The 21,508-nt window shown below is 43.1% G+C and overlaps 1 protein-coding gene across 3 annotated transcripts in view; it reads right to left on the bottom strand.

Annotated features, from left to right (window-relative positions):
• PRDM10 (PR/SET domain 10) overlaps positions 1–21,508 on the bottom strand; it is an 825,235-nt gene that overhangs the window by 487,852 nt on the left and 315,875 nt on the right. The window lies entirely within an intron of this gene.

The following is a 21,508-nucleotide window of genomic DNA, read 5'->3' as shown; positions in this document are numbered from 1 at the left end:
CAAGCCAAAAGAGAAGCACACTGGATCCAGATACAAGCAAGATTACTACATAAAACCCTCACCATTACACACAAGTGCATTGCACTCAATGCCCCTACCTACCTGAATGACTGTCTCACCCTGAAAACCTCAAACAGAAGCCTTATATCCAACACAAACACTCAGCTACGTGTGCCCTGTTTCAAGAATTCCAGAACGGGCCTCTCTAGCTTCCCGGTAGCAGCCCCCAGAATTTTGAACTCACTCCCCAAAAACATTAGCAATGAGACACCCCACACCCATTTTAAGAAACTCCTAAAACCTGGCTATTTAACAAATTCTAACCCCATGACCCCTCACAACCTGTATCCAACCACTGGGCTGATGTAATTGTTTTATTCTAACCATGTCTGTATAATAATTGTCACCCCACTATGCTGTAACCATATTGTAAGTGCCCTTTTTATGCTGTAACCATATTGTAAGTTTGCATGTTTTTGTAATCACTTATGTCTTGCCCTGTAACCAGAAACTATGTTACTACACCGTAACCTACGCCGTGATACCTCTAGGTTTTGGGCATATAACCAAATAGAATAAATAAATATAACATATATGCCTTGCTTCCTCCCATTAAATCTCTCCTACCTAAATCCCACAACCCTTCCGTACAGAACATATCCTCTAAAATCTCAAACTCGGTTGTACCCAAAGAGTATCTATCCCAGAATCACCATCTTCCTGCTTCCTACCCAAACACTCCCAGCCATTCCTTTCCACATCCCTCTGGTTATACTTTCCCAAATACCCAGTCTACTCTGAGGAAAAAACACTACCCTTCCCACAATCCCCCCTGTTTTTTATGATATTACTCCCGGTCATTCCCGCTTGCTTTATAAACCCCACCAATCTCACCTTTCTGAATTCACCAACACCCCGAGGACAAATAATAGAATTTCTCAAGACAAACCCTTTCTTTCTGACACTTTCTTACCCGATGTTAAAGAACGGACTAATGTTAAAACTATTTACCTGACATGTCCCAAACTAAGGGTCAGGCAGAGTCAGGCAATTAACCCGAATCACAAACACCTGACGGCCCTTTCATTTCCCCATAAGGATAAAAGGTGGAGCCAGAGAGCACACAAGGAGCAAGGCAGACCGCACGACAAGACAGCTATCCAGACCCGGCAGTTCAAGAGGAGAAAGGCAGCAAATATCGAGAGGCTGACAAGGAGAGACACGGCCTTGCCCTTTCCAACACAGACCCGCGAAACCTCCGCAGAGGGAATCGCAAGACCGAGGACAATAGCCCAAGTGTGTTACAGCAGATGTCAACGGTACACAGAGTGTGTCGATGGTGATAAGCAAGAGCGAGGGAAACTCCTGCTACCGTGGTACCGGCCTTGACTCCAGTTACGAAGAAAGCCAAGCGGTTCATCACAGCCGGTGATTCGAGGGGAGCACCGATAAGAGCCGGGCTCTGGTGGATGATAGACGCAGAGTGGCAAATTGAATTAAGTTCAAAGAACTGTAAAAAAGTTAAATGGGAGGCCAGCTGCAGAAGGAACCAGCTCCACGTGGGTGCTAACTCGAGAGACTCTGGTCGATCCTCGTCTGAGTGAAACTACAGAAACCAGAAGGCCGTAGACAGCCGCCAGGTTAGGTCGAAGTGGTCCTAAAGGAGGTCAAGCAAAATCCCCGTACAGTCGAAAGCCTTTGACCTACGAATTGTGAAAAAGCAAGTGAAGTGAATCCTGCAAACAACAGTGAATGTGAAGTTGGCAAGAGTCAATCCTACTGAGGGATGCTGGCAAGAAGTGGGCAAGTCTAACGTCACAAGAAACAGTGTGTTGACAAACGTGAACCCGGCCGAGGGATGTTCACTATGAACTGTTCAAAAAGACATTGACATTTGAAAAGGGTCTGAGCCCGAACAAGGGAGATCCAGGAGGAATCCATCATCCGAGAAAAGCCAGAGTGTGGCTGTAAGTAGAGAAGGTGTCTGTGCCCAGAAGAGGGAAACCCAGGGGTGAATCCATCACCCGAGAAATATGTAGAACAGAACTTTGTTGTTTTTCTTGAGAAGCCTATCAGGCCGAGGGACCAGGAAACCACAACCCCAAAGACCCTTTTTTTTTTTTTATTTGCATTTGGTTTGAAAAACCATTACAAACATTGAATTTAAAATCATAAAAGACATATAAATATACATTAAAATCACATTCTCTGTTGCTGATGTCTACAAAAGTGCAAAGTGCGCAGTAGTGCAAACGTTTTTGTGTACAAAGTTTAAGAAAAAGGTGGCACTAACTACTGCATGTCATCATAAAAATCCGACATTCATTAAAAGATTGTGTTCTCTTTTGCTGTGTAAGCAGTGGAACTAAGAGCATAATAGTGCACATTTTGTGCAGTATTTTAAAACACAAGTGGGAATTCACAGGTACAAATTGTTCTGAAACACACAGTAGAGAAAATATGTTTCTTATCCAGTGGTCACCCAAGAAAGGCTCTTTGAAATTTCATTTTCAATGGTCGGCTAGTACATAGTGGACAACACTACATGATCCACTCTAGAAAAGTGTAATTTATAAGATTGTTACAAGAAGCGCAATTTAAATGCATTTCATTACAGAGATGTTTTTGCTATTTGATATGATTTTACAGAGTAAAGAAACCGAAAACGTATCTTGATATGCCAATTCAATGCTAGTTTGCCTTACGGTTTCCATCAACATTGCGTCAGACATAGGGATCTACTATTGTGACCTCTCGATTAGAGTATCATTTTACAGTGAAAGAATACCGAAAACAAGACACGGTATACCACATCAAAGCTGAGTTGCATCACGGTCTCCATCAACATTTGTGTCAAACATTGTTCTCTGCTACTGTTTCCTCTCAAAGGGAATTTTAATCAACATTGATTGTGCTTAGAAGGCGTACAAGAGAAAGAACAAGCAATTTCTTAACCCTCCACATACATCTTGTCCAAAGATGTTGCCTGGAGAAACTAGTCGTAGCGATATTAAATTTACCCAGGGCTTCAATTCTAGCATGTTCATAGTATGGACAATAAATCACAAGGTGTTTTATGGGTTCAATTTGCTCTTTGCACCCACAAAAACGGCATGTACCTAAATTCAAAGTAATACCGGCATTCCAATGTTTTATGCGTTTGTTGGTATACAGTTAGTTAAATTTGAACCTCATATACAAGGCCCGAGCTTTGTCGCATGGAAAACACAGGAGGTAGGACAATCTCAGCATCCTTTTTCTACAGAATCGAGCATATTCCTGATATATACTGTATCCTCCCAATACCTCGTTGGTGAGAGACCAATCATGTTCGTATGATTTCTTTTTGGTATAAGCTGGACATACATTAAGGTCCTGTGAAGTAACATCTATCTTTTTCATGAGCTGTTTCATTCTGGTGTCAAACTGTAGCATAGAAAGAGGGTAGGCTTCAAGAAGCATCTTAAATAGATCTTCATATAATGATTTCCGAGGTGGATTTTGCATTCTCGCGTAATTATTCAATTGTCTCCAATGAAATCTAGAAGACAAAGAATACGGTCCCAATTTGTGCTGTTGGATGGAATTAAGCAAAGAATTAGCCATTCCCAGAGTGTGTTTCCAGACTTGCCCTTGTAATGAATCCAGAATATTATCTATATCAATCAGGCACATATCCAGCCCATATAAAAGGATGGATTCTACCCTGAGAGTGTAAAATGATATGGCCGGCATGACAGAACATTTGTAGTACTTTCCATATAGGATGTTCAGCTGCGAGATGAGGGGTCTTAATTTCGGAGTTAAAAAATTTTTCCACATTGCAAATGATGAGATGTCACATAGCTTGTATCCCAAATATCATAGTTCAGGAGTGCGTTCAATTGGTGACCCATCTAGCAGCCATCTGAAGGAGGTGAGCTTTTTCCTACCAGAAAGAATGTCAATGTTCTTTTAAATTTTTTTTTAACTCTTTATTTCTTATTTCCAACAAGGTACAACAAAACAACAGTATCAACACCATAGGTAATTGAACACAGGTACACACAGCATGTACACAATAGCATAAGACAATTATATAGAATTGCAAACCGTAACTCTATATTCTACAATACTAGACTAAGACTAACCTAAAGCAAAACCAGATGCACTAAACAAATGTCAACAGACAAGTAAGACTACACAAAACAAGACAACCACACAAACAACACAAACCCCCCCAATATTTATGTTACCTGAAAATAAACCATTTCACTCCACTCTATAACCCAATCCAGCATCATCCATAAAGATCAATAAAGCTTCCCCACAGTTCTTAATAAAGGGTTTCCTTGTTTTGTTTACTATACATAGTATTTTCAAATCTTGACAAAACTTTAACATCCAAAATCCACTCCTCCACTGTCGGTTTCTTCTGTGTCTTCCAGACCTTCAACATCTGTTTAGCCGCCACCAACAAAACTTTGCTCACCCCACACAATATCACCCAGCTTACATCCTGCCCACCACTGGACAATAGTAAGATGACTGCCAAGGGATTGCGTGGATAAATAATGTTCCAGATTTGCTCAATCCTGTCAACCTCCCTCCAAAAACTCACCACCCTCTCACAATTCCACAACATATATAGTAGATTACCCTTTTCTTTTCTACAACCCCAACATCGTCAACCAATCTCAATCTGCACATACGCACTGGGGTCCAATATATTCTGCCCAATATCCTTTGATGAATGTAGCGTAATTGCAAATCCACTTTAGCATTTGTCGGGACTCTCCAAATCTTTTCCCATTCTCTTGGTGTAAGTTCCCTGCCTAACTCCTCTGACCATGATAAACGTAACTTTTCCCATTAATCCAACCATTGCCCATCAGGTTGCATAACCTGCATAAAATTAGACACCTTTTGAGATCCAATAACCAATATATTAAACATTTCCGTTTTTTTTCAAAAATGAAGCATCCCTCATTTCTCTTCGTTCTGAGAGTAAAGTTACCAGAATATCATACCTTTTTAATTCCCTGTTCCGTAACCCAAACTTCTCCACTAAACTACCAAAAGGTACTACTCCATCATCACTCCAGACATCACCAATAGTTAGAATGCCTCTCTGAACCCAACTTTTCCAATTCAGTACCTTATTATTGAACTGCAGACCAGGATTATGCCAAAGGGATGCCTCCTCATAAATAAAAAGACATTGTCCAGTTCCCACTATCAATGACGACAATGCATCTCTGATAGCCAATACTGATTTCAAACACTGCACCTTCTTAGGTAACTTTCCAAAAGAAAACAAACATTTAATATCATAAGGCAAAAACCGCTACATCTCAATTTGCACCCACCACGGCACCTGACTCAGATCTTCACCAGTATAATCAGACACTTTCTTCAATAAAAAACCACTACCATAATTTGTTAATATCGGGTACCCAAAATCCCCATCTTTAATTTTCCGGACCAAAACGTACCAGGGAACTCTGGCTCTCTTCCCAAATCCCCACAAAAAGTCCTGAGACAACCTATCTATACGTGCAAATGCTCCCTTTGTAAAATGCAGAGGCAGAGATTGAACAACATACAGAACCTTCGGTAGAAAAAGAATTTTAAAAGCATTCATTTTACCCCAAAGAGTAAGATTGACACGTCCCCATCTCATAATGTCCCGCCTAAGAAACTTTATCCACATTATAACTCACTAACTTTCTAAAATCCTGAGTAATATAGATACCCAAATATTTCACACTAGAATATTCCCATTTACAATTCCATCCCAGCAAAAATACTGAGAGCAAGGGCATAAAGCGGGTAAATTGTTGGCAAATAGATTAAAGAGTTATTCAGAAAGGGTGTTTGTTCAAAAAATTGTTGATGAATTTGGAAATATCGAGATTAAGAAAGATAAAATAGGCAAATGTTTTCGTTCGTTTTATGCTAAATTGTATACGGAAGATATTGCCCCACAAATGGATGATTTTGATAGTTTCTTTGGGAAAATTGCCCTCCCCACACTTTCTGAAGAAGGTAGATGTTTTGTGGAGGCCTGATTACCATCCTAGAGGTTTTGTCGGTAATTGGGGAAATGAATAAAGGTAAATCTCCAGGAATGGACGGTTTAGCCGTGGAATTTTATCAAACATATGATGAAGTGTTTGCACCGATTTTATGTAAGTTATATAATTGTATTTTGAGGGAGGGGAGGTTATGGGATTCAATGAAGGAGGCAATCATCACAGTAATCCTGAAACCTGGAAAGGATGCAACTAAGTGCAGTAATTATCGGCCTATCTCCTTACTTAATGTGGATTTAAAAATCTTTACCAAGATACTGACGGTGAGGCTTAAATAATATATGGGTGAGTTAATTGAGCGATCTCAGACAGGATTCATGGAGCAAAGGTATGGATATGACAATATTCGAACACTGTTAGATATATTGAGTTTGCCAGACTCAGAGATAAAGGATATATTGTTGATCTTTTTAGACGCTGAGAAGGCCTTTGATAGGGTGAATTGGGGCTTCCTCAATTATACACTGTCGAAATTAGGTTTTGGTTCTTCATTTATTAAGGCTATTCAAAAATGTAAATTTTCGATTTGCCTGTTTTAGCGTGTAAATTGTATTGTTGGGCATAAATGGAAAAGATATGCAATTTATTTGGCAGACCATACGGTGTCCTATCAAATAAAATAAGATTGTCCGCAAACGCTAGCCAATGAAGACGAAGTTGACCAAGTCTGATGGGAAAAGTGTTTTCACGTTACCAGATGGCGTCCAAATCACATAAATAAAGATTAAAGAGTGTTGATGCCAAGTTGCACCCTTGTTCAACCCCTGTATAAGTTGAAATCTTGTCTGTTAGGGTGCCTTCTTGACTTATGCGAACCCTATAACGGGTGTTGAGATGGAGCAGAGACATGATATTGATAATAAAGGGGGGGGATGCAAAACTTTGCCATTTTCAGCCACAAATGATTGCGTATAACACAATCAAATGTTGAGCTCATGTCTAAGAAGGCCATATATACAGGTCCAATATACGTTTTCTTAGATTTTTCTAGAACATGTGAAAGCACAGTAGCATTTAGGGGAGTACCCATTTTCTTACGGAGGCCGGTTTGATAATGAGATAAGGAATCATGGTCTTGAATGAACCGGTCAAGGTCTTTGAGTATCAAGATGGAAAAAACCTTGTACGATGCATCCATGAGGGCGATGGGTCTGTAGTTGGATGGTTCCGATGGATTCCCTTTTTTATAAATGGGAATTATTATGGATATGATCCAGGAGTCAGGAATACGATTGGTTTAGAACATTTTTGTTCACATTTTACTTTGAGGATACCGGACCAAAAACGGGATCTGACTTAATTACGCAAGCAGGAAGCTGCCGCTTTTGATAAATTAAGTTTGTTGACGGCCCATTGGATGTCCTCGAAAGACCACTGGATACGTTCCATGGTAGACGTATTCACGTTTTGGTAAGATACATGCACATGTGACAGAGGTAGCCAAAATGCTTGAGTCACATGTTGTTTCCAAGCCTCGGCTTGGGAATGAGTGGTTGCTCTTTTTTATCATTGTCCAAAGTGACTTTGAGTTGAGCTTACAAAGGTGATAAATCATCTTCTGATTATCAGCGATATACAGTTTATGTTTGGGAGCCTGGATTTTATTTTTGCAAGTCTGTGTGATTTTTTTTTAGTTTTAGATAATGTTGGAGTGCCATATGATCTATTTTAAATCGCCCTTAAAGTTTTGTTTTTGAGGTGTTTTAGAGTAGCAACCTCCAGATCTGTCTGCATAAGTTCATATTCCAATGAACGGATAATAATGGCCGTTCAAATTCAAAAAGTGCTAATTCAGGAACAGTTTAAAAGATTTTACATTCAGAAGACACCTGCAGTGAAATTACCATGTGATCGCTCAATCCAACCTTGGTTGTTGTGATTGGATTGCAGGCAGCAAGTAGGTTCGCCGATACGAAGTAGTAGTCTATCACAGATTGCTGAGCGCCTCTTTGCCAGGTGAGAGAGGATTCTTTATTAGCCATCTCAACTATATGGATATCCTAAGCCGCGAGATTTGTCACCCAACTGAGTCCTCTATGAGGAAGAAAGTTCATATTGAGTAGTCGGGTGTACACGTTGCTCACTAGTTATATCAAAATAGGTTGAGTTAAAGTCTCCGCCTAGGATCACCGCAGAGTTGGGATTGCGCATAAACGCGTTCTGTAGTACTGTATCCACATGGTCAAAGATCGTTGTAATGGACATCTTAGCCAGGTTCCAATAAAAAAAACATATTAGTAGATACATGATGTTGAAATCATCATGTGTGAATAATTCAATTGCCAACAGTTCTTCAGAGGAGAATATGAGCTTAGAGTGAGCTTTTAACTTGTTGTTTACAAGGAAAGCAAGGCCACCAAAGGGTCTACCTGAGAATCCTCCGATAGCTGGTGCAGTGTGGGTAGTGTATCCATGAATGCAGAAGTGTTGCTGGCACATGGTTTCTTGAATATTATGGACAATTTATTGAAAAATGTATGTATACTAAAACATGTGGATAGATTCTTAAAACCATATGAATTCCAAGATTGAAAGGTGAGGCCATTATGGCTACGGTTTAGAATTCGTACTGCTCAAAGTCGATATTGCTTTAAGTAGGGGTTGAACCCAAGACCAATCCTTTATATTAGTTGCAATGGCCGCAAACTGAGACATAAGCTCTGCACTAGGCAATTTAGAGGTATCATTCGTAGCGGAGAGACTATTGCCTTCCTCAAGAGCATTTGTCTGAAATTCAATGAAAGTGAGTGCCTCTTCCTTAGATTGGAACAGGGAGAGGTGCAGACCTAGTTGTGTCAGATCAACTTGATGGTCCCAAATCAATTTCAAAATGATGAATGAATGGAGTTGGCATATCATTCTGTTATTATTCTGTAACGACAAAGTTACCCAATCTATGTCATCTGAATTTAAGATCCTCAATGAGGGAATCTGATTGAAAATATTGAGTATAAATGAACAATTTCATCTTGAAGAACCAATGATTTTGGGATCACTGGACCAACCCATAAGAGTGGAGATTTTGGATATAGGTTCATGGTTCACAGGATCGTTTGAATCCTGGAGTAATATCTAATGCAGTTAAACTAGAGCTTTCAGCAGCTGTTGGAGTGATTTCTTTCAAGGGCTGTGAAGTTGAGCAAAAAGAAGGATTGGTCTCAGAAACTGCAAGATTGTTATTGGATGCAACACCTTTTTTTAGGGACCGGAGAACGTTGACTTTTCTTTCTATCACAGGAAAAAAGATGGATAACTGTTTAACCCCGATAGTATCCGTCATGAGATGAGATGGAACTTCAATAGAATGTATCGTTTTGAAATTAGGGAGCTCTACAGGATCCTACGTCTCATCTACAGTTGGAACATTTTGACTTCGACTTTTTCTGCTCTTGCTTTTAGGCACAGCAACAGTTTTTGATTGATTGATGGAAGTATCTTCCTTTACCTGTAAAAGGGATTTGCTTTCTTCATTCAACTGCTGAAGATAGAGTAACCCGTCATCAATGGGTAGGGTGAAAAGCTTTTTCAAATTGGTATTCTGGCCAGTGATCTTGGGCATCGCCTGGTTTTTAGATTTTTTTCCTACTGTTTCTTTGGAATTCATTCTATTATTTCTTCTCTTTATAGCTCTGAGCTCTAGTCCTTTGGCTCTCCGTGAAAGGTATTGAGAAGGAGGAGTGGAATCTTTCAGCAGTTGCTTGTTGTCTGTAATGAGGTGCGCATCTGGAACTATTGTAGTCTCAGATGCGTAAATCAAGACTGTTAGAGGGGTCAGACTATTTGGGTCATCACTCACCAAGTGCGTCTCCACTGTATCCGTGATGTTAATTACACAACTACTTTGTTTAGGAATGTTTGGAACCTGATGAGATTGCACGTGTTTTTCTAAATCGAGGATCTTTTCGGCATTGATATTTATAAATTGCCATCATTCTCTTAGATTGTGTGGACATAAAGAATCAAGTTGCACACAACAGAGGCATATGAACCTTTTCCATAGATGGTGCTGTTTTGGGAGCCTCGGTTTATGTTGCAAAGTTACATACAAGTTTGTTTTCCATTTTGCAAAATTGTGAGGCGGTAGAGGTTGTTTTAGTTTCCACCATAGGTGTGGATTTTAACATCAAGAAACTTTGAGCACAAACAAACTCCTCCAATCTATTCAACTTCGCCAAAATGTCTGATAAAGTGGATTTCATATTTCGAATTTCGTAGTGTGTTGTTTCGTGACCCTTGTACAATGAATTCAAGATTCGAGTCAAGACCAAAATGAATAGGTTTCCGAGGTGTTAGAGTTTTGGAATAAATGAGTTTGGACAGGCGACGCATGTACGTAGGAGGCTCCTTGGTTATAGTGAGGAGGTTTCTTGCTGTTAGAGTGTGAAGCCTAATTATGCTGAGTATTGAACCCCTTTGTTTCACATGAAACATTGTTTTTAGCATGCGTAGGGGAACTAGCCAGAGGGGCAATTGAATCCCTTATAAACGAAGAAGTTAGTGAAGAAGGGTAATTCAAAGCGGTGTGTATAGAGGTTGCAGTGTTATAAAGGTGCACTTCATCAATGTTATCTGGAGGAAAAAGTGTGGGAGTGCAAGGTCCAAGCGACAATCTAACTCGCTTTCCGAGTTCAGCCATTACCGTTGGGCTAACACAGAGACATCCGAGAGGGAGTAATTGAAACGTTCACCAGGATTAGGTGCCAGAGAGAGGTTTGTAAAGTTAGCAGAGCTATTTGAGGGAATGTCAAGCACCGGGAATTCCATGTCACACACCTCATGCAGAGAATAAGTTAAGGACTTTTGTTTAAATGTCGAGGCATGATGTACCTGCGCACTGGCAAAACTAGACGCCAGAGCAGCACAACTGTGAAGAGAGAGTGACTTTTTGTTTGGCACTATCGCAGCATAACTAGGTGTTTCTGTGGCGTTATCTGCTTTGGACTTAAGTGTCTGTGCCGATTTGTTACACAGACTATCAAGCTGTGGTGAATCTGGGTTGAAAATAGACAGCTTTAGGTTCTGAGGCACCATTTCTACCACTCCGCAGTCCTCCGACCATATTGAGCACAGGGTAGGGGACTAAAGTTAAATCCCCCTTTATTAGAATTTTTTTATAAATCTTTTTTTTTTATTATTATTTGTGTTGAGTTGCAGTTAATGACATGGACAATACGATTTGGTATGTGTTGAGGAAAAATGGGACTTGATCACTTAAGCAAAAATTCAAGCACGCCCATATTAAGAGTGTGAGCGTGGAATGGTTGAATTTGATTGCTAGTGGAAAGACCATTGACCAACAGGGGTCAAATGAAAACTAGTATTTAATTATTAATGTTCTCGCACAGGATCCTTACCCCAAAACAATTACAACAATTATAACATAGACCGGACAGATACGGCCTCACAACGCACACAACTGTGCATACTAAGTGTTGGTGAGAAAAAAAAGACTACGCACTGTACTTGCTTTGCGTAGTTAATGCGTCAAACACTCATCTTGTTTACAAGGTGACTTCAAGTTCCCCACATTGTGGGTTACAGTTTATATAATCGGAGAAAGCATTAGCCTAAACAAATTTGGAATAATGTTACCTGCACCCAGTACCCCCAGTAAATCATATCGGCGTGTGACTATGTGCAAAAAGAGAAATCAACAAGGTACAGCAGCATGGTGGTGGCATTAGATCCTAATTATGCAGCGATTCCTAGCACTCATAGTGGTTACAGGTAGCCCGACATGTGAGGACAAAGTACGTACAAGATCAACAGCAGCTGGGACCGATGGCTGCTTACAAATGCAACAGACGGATAAAGACAAAGAACCAAGCGTGTCAATGGAAATGACAACTTAAGTGCTATATTTCTTACCGCAGCCGTAAGGAGATGTTAGAGGCACACAACCAGGGTTTCAACATTACGTTGACATGTGGCGGAATGCAAGAAAAGAAATAGCATAAATCAGATGGAGCCTGCGCACCGCCGAACAGCTAAAACAGGCACTTGTGGGCATGTGCCACTTTATGCTGCAGGCTACGTTAGGTGGGCGGGGCTTGTACTAAACTGAAAATATACATGAATAAACACACTTTAGCCACTTATACTTGGGTATAAACGGTGATAGATAGGAAAGGCTACTATTAAAGTTCAGTAAAGTAATTTGTCAAATGAGTAATGCTACGCTTTACAGGAAATGCAGTACAAGTTCGACGACGAGAAGGTCGGGGCAACAGTCCTCCCAGCCAAGCAGACACTTCTGGACAATTCCTCGGGGTGCCTGTGCACGTGCCACTTTATGCTGCGGGCTACGTTAGGTGGGCGGGGCTTGTACAAAAGAGTAGTGCTGGGCAGTACAATATCCACAAAGAGATGGTCAGGGCAACAGTCCTCCCAGCCAAACAGGCACTTCTGGGCACTTCCTCGGTGCGCGCCAAAGGCCTTGATATCGATAACAACTGTTATAGGATCTAAAAACCCGGAAGAGGGAGATCAGAGAGGTGAAAACTGATCACCCAAGACACCAAAGGAACAATGTCAGTGCCCAGAAGAGGGGGTCCCAGGGATGGAAAATTCTCACCCTAAACAAGACGAGGAAACAAACTTTCTTTTTGTTGAAGGAACTTTTGTTATTTATGTCAGGCCCTCAAAGGCAAGAGACTTTCAAGTGAAACGAGATTGGCCAACAAGGCTCCTGATAAACTGGAACGGAACTGTCGACTAGTGCTAGGGAAAGCTCAAGTGTGTACTGTGCTCCAAGATCCCATCTTACCCCGTGCTCAAAACGTGGGGAAGGGAGATCTTAGATTAGGCTTTTTCCAACCTGCATACAGTTTAATAAACACCCTTGAACTGTGATCACTTGGTGTCTGTCTTTACTGTTGCCACCATGAGTTCCTTACATAACACAACTAACTAGGGTGTTCGTCATCCGACATGAAGTCCAAAGCAATATGTCTGTCCTCTGTCCAAAGCTAAACTACACTGACCCTACCATTAAGACAAAATAACAAAAAGGCCAGGAAAATGACTACCAACTCCTGGATAAGCTTCTCCAGCATCAAGATGAGATTTTTAAATAGTTTCTGGCTATTTCTTGCATTAGCTTGCTCAGTTCTCCTACGGGATTTATCCACATGCTTGCTTCCCCTTTCTGGGCTTTGTAGCCTTCTCCTCCTTGGCGCTCTTGACCTTAGATTTTTCTTTTTATGTTTTTCTCAATTGTCTCTGAATGTCTGCGCTTTTCTGATATCTCTGGGGCAATAAAGTTCTTCTTTATGTGATTCCTGTTCTCCGTAATCCTGTGATTTGTTATCTTCTCACTGTATTGATTCTCTCTCACATCACAGAGACAAGATAGATAGGCTTTATAATAAGCCTCACTCTCTTTGCCTTTTCAAGGAATACTGGGACTAGTGGGATGCGTCCTTAGATGAGTTTCAGTCTCTTGCTTTAGTTCCACATCACCGGGACGAATAGGATCAGTCCCGCAATATATTTCACCTTCTCTGCTCTTTCTCTTATCTCTGGGATGAGTAGGCTGAGCCTGTGATGTATTTCACCTTCTTGGTTCTTTCTCGGGTCACTGGGACGAGTATAATAAGTCCTGTGATGTATTTCAGTCTCTCGGTTCTTTCTCGTGTTACAGGGAAGAGCATGATAAATCCTGTGATATATTTCACTCTCTTCGTATACGACCATTCACTGGGACGAGTTTGATGCAAGTACTCGTTATTCCTGTGTTGCCTCCCAGGTCTCCCACCTTCCCAGTCACCTTGCTTCTCACGAGTCAGCGCCACCAGGCCTGCCTTCTGGATAGGGATCTTGCTTTGGTTGTTCAGGGCTGCTTCCACTTGTACTCTGTGTCTCCCCGCTTCTTCTCTGTGGTTCAGCAGGACCATTACAGTGGTCTCTGCATTATTGCTGGACTGCACAGTCCACCTCTCCTGGGTGAGAGAGCCACTCCCAAATGGGGTTCTCTCTCGTGGTTCTCTTTGCCAGCTTTCTTCTTCCTTCAGCTCCTTTGGTGCCTCTTGCATACGCCAGCTGGTTGCTTCCTCCGCGTGGAGGATCTCCCAGTCTGTCTCAGCTTTCACCACATAGCTAATTTGAAACTCTAGGGTTTCGCATCTCCCTGACAGTAGTCCTTATTTCCTTTTTAAGTTACATTGATGGGCCCTCCCCAGTGGAAAACTATAGTCCTCTTTAGTTTCTAGTTGTGCACTCTTCATTACTTGCTCATTCCTCCTCGCCACAGTATTGTGGGTTTTCAAACGCTGAGCAATTGTTATTACTGGCTCATTTGTCTTCTTCTTCGCAATGGTTCCACTAGACTTTTCTTCAGATTGAATCTTCGAACTTGTGTAACAGTAGCAAATAGTGGCTTGATCTGCCGAGTCTTTCTTAAGCCTTGATGTTACTATTGGTGCAAGAAAAAGGCCCATAGGGAGTTCCTCTGCGGAACGGGAGTTCTTGTCCCCAAGAGGGGAGTCTCCCTGTGAGGTCCCGCTTGCTGCCTCCTCTAGGAGGAATGTTGCATAGCGAGGTCACCTCCTAAGCCTCGCAAGGAAAATCACCCCCCGACCCCCTCAGGAGAAGTGGCAATCTCGCGATTCGTCACAGTACTCAATCGGAATAAGACAAAGTGCAGGCTCTCACACTACTCTAAGCACACACAAATTGACAGATGTCAAATACATGCAGGAACATTCTGGATGTTTCAAACATAGGTAGGCCTTGAAAAAAAAACAAGGGATCCCTGTTAAAAAAACAAAAAAAACCTGCCAGAACATTCAATCATAGAAGTTGGAAAAGAGGCTGCTTTACAGGCCATTTGACAAAATCAGAGCCCAAAGCAATGCGGCAACTCATAATAAAGACGAAATGAATCTAAAGAATCATCTACAGTCATTGCGTCACTCTTAGAGAGAAGCGCTCCCCCTTCAAAACTTATTGGGAAGCCTGCTCCTGCTACAGGCTGGTCAGAAAAACATCTGCAAAATGAGTTGAAATATAGAACATTCCTTAAGCGAACCTTCCACTGCATCTACAAGTACCAGGGTCTGAAAGGAACTCCTTGTGGCAACAGTAAAGACAGACACAAGTGATCACAGTTCAAGGGTGTTTATTAAACTGTAAATGTAACTGTTAAACCTTTTGTCCTGCAAGGGGTTTGATCTTCTCTTTTTAACTGAAACCTGGCTCAGAGATACATCTGGCCTGGTGATTGTCCAATCTCTCCCTGAAAACTATACACTAATATGTGAGGATCATATATCCCTCCATCCTGGTGGTGGGGTGGCTTTGATTCACAAAATCAACTACAAAGTCTCTAGTCTGGTCCCCAAGTACTCTCTAAAAATGGAATGCATTCTGACCCGCATCTTAATCTCTTTTACCTTCACCCTTACAGTTTTGGGGCCGACACCGCATTGTGCTCGAGTTACAAGTGAAGTACCCTGATTTGATCACTATTGGGGATTTCAATCTGCCTACTAATCTGGCCACAGCTAAACGAGTAGCCCATTTCACAACATTGATGGCTGATTTAGGCCTCCTTTGAGGGGTCTGTGTTCCTACTCATAAAAGTGGCAACATATTAGACCTTATCTTCATTCCTCCCTCCTATGCTGACATCGCCACTCAGTTGGAAAGGTGTATCCAAATCTGAGTTGATCAGCTCAATACAATTACACTGCAGCGCTGTGGCGAGCTGCTCCTTGACGACGTTACAAGACGCCTTCATAACGACTGCTGATGCACTGGCCCTCTAAACTCTGCAAACAACATAGTCGGCCTCTGGAACCCTGGTTCTCACAAGAACTTAGAGAAAGCGAACTCTGTTGTTAGCAGGCTGAAAGAAAATGGCGTATATGTTACTCTTCCAATTCCAAAACCCTTTTTCGGAGCGCTCTTGCTGCTTACCACACAGAAGTGGTAAAAGCTAAAAGAGCCTACTTTGGGCAGACGGTTGAAAGGGCTATCAATAAACCAAAAGCTTTATTTGATTTAGTCCAATTGCTCTCCACGCCAAAGACAGGTCAAGATGCAGTCCCGCCCTCTCAAGAGCTATGCGACTCCATCTCTACCTTTTTTCTGTCTAAGATAGCTACCATCCGGGACAACATAAAAGCTGAGGCTACGGCGACTACCGCGGACACAGCTTTTGTGAAACCCCCTCCTACTGGAGGTTCCTAGTCGACATTTCCCCTCTTCTCTAATTCCGAAGTTCTGTCTGCCATTCAGAAATTAAAATCTGCATCCCCTGCAGATGCCATACCTTTGGCTCTCCTACAGGAGACGTCTGCTGATCTAATCAACCACATCACCTCAGCAGTTAACATCTCATTTTCCACAGGAACGATCCCATGCTCACTCAAGCATGCTTTAGTGAGCCCTCTGCTCAAGAAGCCCTCTTTAGACCCTTAAGTGTTGGCCAACTATCGCCCTATCTCACTTCTGACATTTCTGATGAAGGTCCTGGAGACACTGGTATCCCCCCTTTTATCTATGTTCCTGGAATCTTCAGTTTCTCGAACCATTCCAATCTTGTTTTCGGCCTGGCAAAGGCACTGAATCTGTCTTAAATTCAGTGATGGATGACCTGCTACGCCTTGCTCACTAGGGCGGTGTCGGAGCAGTCCTGCTATTAGACCCGTCAGCTGCTTTCGACACCATTGACCACTCGCTTCTTATCTCTCGGCTCTTTGAGACCGGTATCTCTGGCCAAGTCCTGAACTGGTTTAAAGCCTTTCTGACAGATTGCTCTCAATCAGTTTCCCATCCTCCTTTCTGCTCGGCCCCTGCCCCTCGCTTCTGTGGAGTTCCTCAGGGTTCAGCACTGTCTCTTATCTTATTTAACATTTATATAAGATATCTCCTGTTCCTTATTGAGTCTCCTGGGTTTCGCTTTTACTCGTATGCCGACGATACCCAGATTTTGGTCCGTCTGGACCGGACAAAATCCAATATGGCCAGTCGGCTAAGAAAATGTCTGGAGTAACTTGGAACCTGGATGACACTGAACTGGCTTAAGCTGAATGCCAGTAAAACTGAGGTCCTGGTTGTAGGCACCTCTACTCCTCAACTGTTGTGGACGGCTGATTTCTGGCCCACCTCTTTTGGCCCCCTTCCCACTCCTGCCCCGTCAGTCAGGAACCTTGGAGTGCGGATTTCTGCCACCTTGACCATGGATGAACAGGTTAATGCGGTCTGTAAATCCGGGCACTTCAAACTTCGGGTTCTCCGGCAGGTCCTCCCCTTTATTCCTACAGCCAATCAAGCTCCGGTGGTGGCTGCCCTGTCCTTAGTGTACTGATACTGCAACTCTATATATTTGGCGCAACCCGGTTATCTGACCGGACGTTTGCAGTTGCTTCAAATGCTGCTGCCAGATCTATCATCCGTCCTCCTTTTGGAGCCCATACGACTCCTCTGTTGAGGCAACTTCACTGGCTCCCCGTCGCTCACTGGATTCTGTTCAGGTCCATGTGCATAGTGCCCCGAGCCTTTTACGACATGGGAGCAGAATATCTGCAAGCAAAGTTCATTCACTACATGCCTACTCGCACTCTTCGATCACAAGCCACCTTGCGGGTGACAGTACCTCGCTTCAAGCTAGCCTGTAAGGGAGGCTGCGCCTTTTAAGGCGCTGCCGCAAAGGCATGTAAAAACCTATCCCTTCCCTTGCGAGAAACTAGCAACCATTTTGCCTTCCGTAAGAAATTAAAGACCCCGCTTTTTTAGGAACTGCAACTCAGAATCTTTCCTCACCTCCCCAGCGCCAGGATGGCCTTGGGCGAACGTACACTCAACAAATACAGTTAACATAACATAAATGCAGGGTGGAAAAACGACTAATCTAAAGCTAAATCTAAGATGGGAGCAAGCTTCAAGCATCAAATGAAAAAAAGGCAGTCCTTGTGGTCTCTTGTCAAAATAAAAAGGTGTATACTAAAAAAACCTATTGCCAAATCCTTACATCTAATTACAGAAAGCATGTGGCATAGGGTTTTCAATAATATAAAGTTTTGAGCATGTGACGAGGTGGATCACCTGAGCAGAGAACACACTCGAGCCTTCCCAGCACGAGTCGACAATTCCGTACCAGCTATCAGGTTCTTCGATGGTTAAGTCTCTTTTCAATAAAAGTCTCTTGCCTTTGAGGGCCTGATGCATTCAATAAAAAAATCAAAGTTCGGTCCATGTATACTTTGGGTGAAGAATTCACCTCTGGGCCCCCCTCTTCCGGTCCTAGAACCCTCACAAGTTGTATTCTACAAAATTAACTAAACAGTTCCTTTCTCAATGAACTTTGGGTGATGACGTTCCACCCCTGGATCTCCCTCTCTCGGGTTCGGAGCCCTAGGCTTCTTGCATTCAGAAATATTAATGTCTTTTTTAAACAGTTCAGGCTTCACCCCTTTTTGTCGGCCTCCCTCTGCCGGGTTCACTCTTGTCAACATTTGCCCAAACAGTTCACTGTGGACATCCCTTGGTCAGGTTCACTTCTGTCGTCTGTTAGGCAGAAACATGTGCAGTTCCCTCTGGGACCACTGCAAAAGATTTAAGACTACAGGTGTTTGGCAGTAAACCCACTGGGTAGCAGTCTGTACCACACAGATTCACTTGGTAGCTGTGGCCGAGCAGTCAGACTTCCCTCAAGAAGAGTTAGGCAGTAAACAGAGTATTCACAATAGGTCAGAAGAACACAGTAGAGCAAGTAAACACTAACCAGAGCTTGGTGTAAAAGAGATATAATTATTTATTTAAAACCACATCTAGAAAAACACACAGGCACTAATAGTAAGCAATTCAAAAACACGGTCACTAAAAGATATACACTCCCTTAAAAGAATATTAGACAATTCTTTAGTAAAGCCCCACTTATTTTCAGACAGCGGTGAGCGCTTAACGCAGATGGCACTCTAATAATTAGTTTTAAAAGGGAGAGAAAAGCAGAGTATAAATTGAAACAGATCCCAACACTTTTATAAGAACACAACAAGAGAGGAAGGCAAAGAAAAACCGTGAAGTTAGAGTTCAGTAGGCCGGATCAACTTTAAGAGGATCGGAACGAAATGTGTCCAAGGTCACACGGTTGCAGTGCACAAAAGTCTTGAAAAGGTTCAAAAAGAGTTGGACCAAAGAAAGGGACCAGTTAGAAGGTCAAGGCGGCCAGCCCAGTCCAGAAGGTTAAGGGATTATTATTATCTTGTAGCAATCTTTAGAAAGGGAGGCCTGGCGGACACGGTACCTTAAAGTGGTGAGAATACACCAGCGGGGGCAATTGTTCCTGGCAGCGGATGCAAGTCGGTGCTTCGTCCGGGGGAAGAGAGGATCTCGTCGGGGAGGAAGACAGGAGTCCGTTGCACTGCCAGGGAAGAAACCAGCCGCGGAGTTCTCAGGTAAAAGGAGCAGTCCTTTGATTCGTGGTCCAGTGGTAAGTGGCTATCCGGTTGCCGGGGTGCTTGGCACGGGCAATTCGACTACAAGACGTCCTGGGATGCGAAGAAAAGAAGGTAAACTGGTTGTGCCCACGAGTCAGGGGAAGAAGCCTCTCCAGCCGGGAGATCTTCTCTGTCGTCGGGAAGTGGCGAGTCGGTTCGGCAGGGCTCCACCGGTGGTGTCGTCCTGGTAGGTCGGCTCAGCTTCTCCCTCGTCGGATTCTCAGGTCCTGTGGCGACTTCTGAAGTTCCAGTCCCCAAAGCCCTGCTTTTATGCAGCACACCCCCATTCACCCAGCCTAGCTGTCAATCAAACATGCTAAGTGGTGAGCCGGCCAGCTCACCACTTGGGCCAATCACACAAGAGTGCGACTTGAGTTACCAAGGTAACTCAGTCCAGGGTGCCTAAACCCCCTCCCACACCCCCTGTCGTACCCAGACAGAGTGGCACCACTTTTGGAGGCTTCTGTGGAGAAGGCCGCCAAAAAGTGGAACAAAGGGCTCGACTTGGGTTGGAGTCGCAGAAGAGAACACAAACGCCATTTTAGAATCGAGTCCTGGCAAAAAATACCAACCGGCGAATTAATATTAAATAAATAAACCGGCGGTATGTTCGAGGCTATGAGAATTAAATAATTAAAGTTGGTAGCGTCGAACAATGGGAAAATCCCATAGGGATATATTCGCGGTCGAATATAAAAAGTAGCATCCACTGCCACCAGCCAAAACTCGATCAGGGGGGACGGAGACGTGCCCCCTCGACTAACAGACCCTGGGGCAATCGAATTGCCCCGACCAGTACGTCCACAATATGATGGTTTGTACCGGTTTCTGTAAATAATTTGGGACTAGTAAAGCCAATGGTGACTTTACATGCCCTGGGAGACAGTAGTCAGTCCCAGGGTATGGAGTCTATGGTGGGGTGTCACTATGACACCCCTGTGTCACTGCACGGAGGGTGCTGTGTAACACACATAGTAAAAACACATGAGGCCCTATGGAGTAAAGGACCCCATATCCCATAGAACACAAACAGTCAAAGGAACACCATAAATCATGTCCAAGAGTGGGAGAAAAAAGAGTCTCACTCTTGGCAGGAGAAAAAAACAAACTCCAGAAATCCAGCAAACCTGCAGGGGGACTCACTAGGTTAGGAAATTCAGCCTAAAGAGAGAATTCTCCCTAACATCGTCACACTGTTCATAGGGACTTCAGGCCTTGCCCCTTTTTGTTAGCATCCCTCTGCCTGGTTCACTTCTGTCAACCTTGGCTAAACAGTTCACTGTGTTTCGGGACCTAAGACTTCGACCTTTTTTGTTAGCATCCCTCTGCCGGGTTCACTCTTGCCAACCTTTACGACACACACAGTACATACGCTAGTTTCACCAAGCGGGTCTCATCTCCCTTTCCTTCACAATCCTCTGTCGGTCAAATACTTTCGACGGTACAGAGGATTTTTACAAGACCTTGTATGACCACTTTCAACTCTTCACCTCTTACCGAGGCCTTCTGGTTACGGTAGTCTCTATCATCGGGTAATCAGCCAGAGTTTCCTGCATGAGCACTCACATAGTGCCGTACGCCTCCGTTTCTGGTTTTCCCCCACTTGCATCAATAGTTTCTGTAAACCTTCCAAAGTTCAAATTAGCCGTTGGCTACTTTTCGTTCAACATAGTTCGGTTTCTTATCGACTCTCCCCTCGACTCACCGGCTGTGGTTTCTTTCGCTTCCTCTTGAACTGCTGTGCTGAGTTAGCTCTCACGTTGTGCGGTCTGCCTTGCTCGTCCCCGTGCTCTTGTGCTCCACCTTTTATCCATGTGGGGAAGGGAAAGGGCCGCCAGGTGTGTGTGATTCTGGTCAATTGCCTGACTTTGCTTGACCCTTGTATTGGGACATGTCAAGTAAACAGCTCTGGTGTTAGTCCATTATCTTTCATGTTGTGCGAAGATGTTCGTGTTGGAAGGGGGGAGTTACAGTGTTCAAGTATCCTACGGG

Source organism: Ambystoma mexicanum, chromosome 9, assembly GCF_040938575.1.
Source record: "Ambystoma mexicanum isolate Mex_15411 chromosome 9, UKY_AmexF1_1, whole genome shotgun sequence".
NCBI classification, from domain to species: Eukaryota; Metazoa; Chordata; class Amphibia; order Caudata; family Ambystomatidae; genus Ambystoma; species Ambystoma mexicanum.
The sequence above is the reverse complement of the archived record's forward strand: the minus strand, read 5'-3'. Positions and strand labels throughout refer to the sequence as shown.